The 5,796-nt window shown below is 38.9% G+C and overlaps 1 long non-coding RNA gene across 1 annotated transcript; it reads right to left on the reverse strand.

Annotated features, from left to right (window-relative positions):
- Window positions 1-1,301: 1,301 nt before the first annotated feature.
- On the reverse strand, window positions 1,302-5,094 carry LOC112035937 (uncharacterized). The gene is made up of 3 exons (XR_010632436.1): window positions 3,979-5,094; window positions 3,010-3,107; window positions 1,302-1,920 (listed from the first exon to the last, which is right to left on the reverse strand). It is a non-coding gene; the product is annotated as an uncharacterized LOC112035937 (long non-coding RNA).
- Window positions 5,095-5,796: the final 702 nt, after the last annotated feature.

Below are 5,796 nucleotides of genomic sequence, written 5' to 3' on the forward strand. Positions count from 1 at the left end.
ATCCAGACCTATAAGAAGAAAGCACAGTACCGTGCGATCTTATTTGAGTGGTGGCATCATAACTGTGGATTATATTAAATCTAATGATAATCTTGCAGATCCATTTACCAAGGCCTTGGCAAAAGATAGAGTTTGGAATACATCGAGGGGGATGGGACTAAAGTCCATAGAATCATGAGCCATGTATGAGGATACCTAACCCGAGGACCAGAGATCCTGAGAATTGGGTTCAATGGGAAAAACGAATCATACGATGGTCGTAAGAAATGCGCAATTTATTTTTCTTAATTATTTATTTTGTAAATAATTTCTTAATTGTTCATCCCTATGATGTAAGTGCATTTATCCTGTAATGTGGAGAGGATGAGTTAAAAAACTCTTAATGAAATTTGTAGCTCGTATGAGTGGGGTGTTAGAATTACAAGAGCACCCTTGACAAATTTCACCTATGTGAGTGTGGGAGTGGGGCCGCTTCCTATGAGATTTGGACGTAATCTCAAATACACTCATGAAACCGGGATCAGCACACGGCCGTAAAGTGCTAGCTATAAAAGCTCATGTCAATACCTGGGTTGTTATGTGTAAGCAGTGACACTTAATTTCCCTAAAGCAGTCCTAGTTCAAGTCGGAGACCACTACGACTCTGGAGTTAAGATCGCTGTTTTACTAAGTGAAGGTTCAATGCAGAGCACACCTTCATGATGCATAATGACCTGTCTTTGCCTGGTAATCTCTCTTTTACTAAAAATTTAATATTAAAATGAGTGGGGGATTGTTGGAGCATTTTTAATATTAAATAAATAAAAATGAATAAATGTAATAACATAAATGTAAAGATGTGGGAGTAAATATGGGAGATGAGGAGTTAGTGTAGATGTTTAATCCCACATTGAAAAGGAGAGAGACTTTTTTATTCTTTTTAATTGTGGTGATTAATGGGCTAAAATGTATTGACTCAGATATTGGGCTAAATACGTGCGCAAGGGGGAGGTGAAGAGTGGAGGTATCAAAATTGGAAATAAATCAGCCTCTTGGATCCTCCTACTTGACAGCCTATTCAGAGCAATTACCATTAATTGACTATCCGTTTGGGCCTTTTCATTCTTCAGAAACTCCTTATCAGACCATTAATTGTGTAACTCCAGCCCATCAAATTGAAATCCAGCAATTAATCTTGTAACACCCACTACATCAGAATAATGGACCTAATTAATCAGAATAAATTGGGTAGTAATTTCGTGAGGCCCATTGAGCCTATAAATAGACTCATTCAAACTCAATCCAAGTTACTGAAATTACAATACACACAAAGAAAACTAGAGAGATTCTTGGCAAGGAAGGGTGTTCTATCTGGTGGAGCTTTGGGCTTGAACACTTTGTGCAGAAGTTGTTCTAGCCATACGACACTTGTTGGGCTGTTGTATCCTGGGGGAGACAAGTCATAGAAGGTCTGCACCGGTTATAAAGTTTAGCCAACCAAGGGCTTGAATCTCCTTAAAGAGAGCGAGTGCCGCGCCTCAGTCCAAATAGTGTTGTGTAATTTCTCTTTACGTTAATAATATTCAGAAGTATTTTCAGTATTCTCTTTGTGTTATTTCTATTACCATTGTATTTGCACCAACATTATACACAAGCCAGATAATCAGAAGTGCACATTTAACAGATACAAAATATTTATTAAAATGAAAGGAGAGTTCTTCTGAAAAAAAGGGGGGCTTGAATGAAACTTCACCTATTAGATATGATTTATGTAGGAACAAGTATTAGGAAATATAAAAAAGTATAAATTCAAATTGCTGCCAAAACTAAAAGACATTAGAAGCCTATTTCATCATATAATTTTGCTTACCCTGGCTTCAAGAAAAGCATGATGAGATGGAATTGTATCAAAATAAGCAGCAACATTTAGGTAATCAACTCCTATATTTCATAGCAAAAAGATGGGTTAGTGCAACTAGGTTTAGCAAAACAATGACATTATAGCACAGAAAAAGTGTACACACATACAGAGAGGGACTTCAATACAATTTTCCCATAGTGCAGATAATTAAACATTAGGTTTAATGGTTCCAAGAATAAATGTAATTGAATGAAAAGATAACATCCCAAAATTAAATTAATGGTTTAGCACATAGCAACCAAGTAAATTAAACTTCATGTTTGGAATAACTTGTCAAGTTAATAGGTGCATGTAGAAGTAATTTCCATATAGAACTAGTAATAAACTTGAAAACCAGATACAGAACATTGCACAAGTGTCGGTCTATCAGCAGTGGTAGATGGTTGTCTGGATAGGAGGTTTTCTAAAATTGCTAAGTAGTAAAGGAAGGAAGAATGATATCTTAAAAAAAAAAAAATTGGTAGTGATCATGCCCATTACATTGGAATCTCCAAACATTTGTGGAAGGGCATGATCACTATGACTTACCTCACAGTACAATGATCAAAGATCACACACTTGCTGCTTTTTGTGGAATTTAACGGTTTATGATAAGAAACAAATATGCACATCAACTTGCAAGGTACAAGAGGAAACAAATATGCACAAAGTGACTGATAGATGCTTGGGAGGGGGCGGGGGATTGGATTCTAGGGTGAGTCTAGTCTTATAGATTTGAAATAAGATATTCTACCTAATCTCAAATCCACAATCCGTCCTTAAAATTCATCAATAAAAAGTTCTTTCCATTTTATATTTTATTCAAGTCCCTTAAACTAAAAACTTCAATGTAAATCTTCTCTTCAAATACTTCCATCCAAATATATCATTAATAATTTCCTTCAATGCTAATAGTTTGAAAAACAGCAAAGATATGCTACAAAATCAAGTACATATTAAATATAGTCAAAATGCATGAAATGTACATGGCGATTGAGCTACCAATTGACATGAGCCCTGGTTTCCAACAAAGACACAAGACGCTCAAGGCAACTTGGAGGGACAAACGAAGGCCACAATCTTATTGTTAAGTAGCTCCAAATTGATAGAAGGTACAACCTGTGTCTTACCAACAAGTTTGATATCTGTGTTCTCTACCAACCATTCTGCCCCATCCTTCGTGAATCCCACATAGTCTGTGGCAAACTCCTTTTTCCACATTAGCTGCCTGTATATAAAATTAGTTTTAATTCACAAAAAAAAAAAAAAAAAAAATCTATTTTATTATGACTTCTTAAGATCCTGCATTTTCTTTTGCCCCTAACCTGAAAATAGATCTACAGACAAAGGGGCACTACAAACATGAACAGGAAGTGAAAAGAGCAAACAATAATGAATGAAATAATAAAATGACCTGAACCAGGCCATATTTTGCCATTATATAAACAAAGCTACTTAATGAATCAAACAAGCCATTCTCATCTGGGAATATATCGTCATCTTCCCCTAAAACTGTACAGTGAGGGATAATTTCAGTTGATTGAGGTTGCTGTCAAGCTCAATAGAACGAGATTGGAGTTAAGGTTACAGAAACTTCACTTTCTTAAGCAGTTCTTGAGCAGTCTTTGTGTCTTTAACTAAATCTTCAATTACAACTTTAAGGCACAAGAAATCTCACAATTTGACATGGTTTGCCAACACGGATATATATGAAACTAACTCTAGTGATATCAAATGTCAAATGGAACAATATCAATAACAGTATCTTATGAATGTCATAACTATAGTTTGAAAATCCAGTCCAGTCTATTGTCTTTGAGAACTACAATGTGCTAGGATTATCACTTCATGCCCAGCCCAATTAAAAATCAGCCTTAGTAATCAATTTTTTCCCTACACAACTACAATCATTGCTGTATGTTTACATACCCCTGAGCAAAAAAGTACACACAATATTGTGTTAATTTAGTTCCATTCTTCCTGTTCTTTCTATTATGGGTGGTTCTCGCAGTTTTTATATTGAGTCCAAATTTTTTCAATTGGTGGTAGAGGAAGGGGGACGGTATTTCTCGTTACGGATTTTTGAGCGGAGTAGATACCTTATGAAGTCAGTCTTCATGGGTACGAATGCGGCACAATGGCTGATGAAGAGTACTGAACAGATTGTTGTTGGGAGTAGTCCGAAGTATTTTTATACTTTCAGAGAAGGTGATTTAGCCTACACCCTCCAACGGAGCTCCAACTCCTTTGGCTTGTTCCTTCTTTTGACTGAACTGAGAGTTGGCGGGGCTAGGAGGTCCATTCTTATTCCAGAAGGCAAAGCTAAGAATGGATGGAGGGTTTTTGGGTTAGGATTGAGGAAGATGTTGGAACCCGAAAACTATATGCATGATGGTTCTGGTCACTTGAGATTTGTAGCACAGCCTCTTAGGGATAACTCACGGGTTCTACCATTTAAAACTTTTGCCGATACAGTGCGTGGGCATCAGGTGCGGGTATGTGGTAGAAATCAGCAAAAGTTGTTAAACACCCATGGTAAAGGGAAACGGCAATTAGGGGATAACAGGGGAGAGAAGCAGAACTCAGTAAGTGTACAGAGGAGGTTGAGTGCAACCCCGGTGAGCCCACCAAGTCCGACGACTCTTGGAGGAAGTGCGGTGGGATATCGGAGCATTAATGGGAAATCTGATTCGGAAGAGACAAATCCGGTTGGAAATAAAAGAAGCTTTCCGTTGATATTCAAATCAAATTTGAATGTTTCTGTTTCTGGGAAAGAACGTGAATTGAGGAATTCCTACTGGACTGGAGAAGCCTTGACCGTTGAGGTGAATGGGGAAGGTAATAGGCGTGTAGTTTGGAATCCTAACAAAGGTGGACTGAGGAGTACTAAATTGGTCACAAAGAGTCAGAAGGAGCACGTGGTGGGTCCCTCTACTGGGTCACGGGTTCATACAAACCCTGTGGTGGGCTCAAACCATTTTAGGCAAGGTGCAGGGATTCCTAATAAAGGGGGACGGAAGTGCTCTGTTTGGGTATCAAGGAAACAGGGGATGCATGTGGGGGCTCTTTCTAATGGGTCACAGGGTCAAATGTATCCCTCGTTGACCCAAAATGGTGTGGGCTCTTTTACTTGCTTCTCGGGCCCAAGAAGTTTTGAAATGGGTGAATCCTCTGTGATGACAAGCCCAACACCCCTGGCCCACTCGGTGAAGCCTAAGTCATCTCTTTCAGACCAGACCGAACCTTTAAGTTATAAAATCAAAGGGGCTGAGCGACAGGGAGAGCCTACGTTGCTCGGCAGTCGCACCTGTTCTGTGGGCATCAGCTCCGATAGCCTCACAGTGGCTGGGTTAGAGGCTGGGATCAATTCCGTAGGTGCCGAGGTGGAACCGATGGAGGATAATCAGAGCTGTCTTCATGGGTTTTGCTCCGACAGCATCGCGGTGGATAGGTTGGAGGTTGGGACCAGCTCCGATGGTCTTGTGGCGGTTCCGATGGTGACCGATTGTCTTTTTTCTGCTGGGTTTAACTCGAACGGCCGCGAGTCAGTTGGGTTCAACTCTGATGCCTTCACGTTGGCTCTGGGCAAGTCCGATAAGGCAAGTTCGCAACTTTCAAAGGGTATTTTCTTGGCAAATATCCTTAAAAGACTCTCGGTTGCGGGTTTGGTGGATTTTGGTGTCAATAGTGAGGATAAACTTGGAAGTGAGTGTAGAGTGNAGGCATGTCCATCTCACGTGATGTAACCAATTTCAAATAATGATTCTAGTAGAAATGAATAGAAATAATAATTGATCAAATACTTTCTACATAAGGGGAAAATAACTTTGAATACCACACAAAGTGTGATTAGAAAAATTTAGAAACCTAGGATACTGTCAAATAAAATTATGACTACAAGTTTACTTTAGCCCAAA

This window comes from Quercus suber, unplaced genomic scaffold, assembly GCF_002906115.3.
Source record: "Quercus suber isolate HL8 unplaced genomic scaffold, Cork oak 2.0 scaffold_287, whole genome shotgun sequence".
In the NCBI taxonomy this organism is placed as follows: Eukaryota; Viridiplantae; Streptophyta; class Magnoliopsida; order Fagales; family Fagaceae; genus Quercus; species Quercus suber.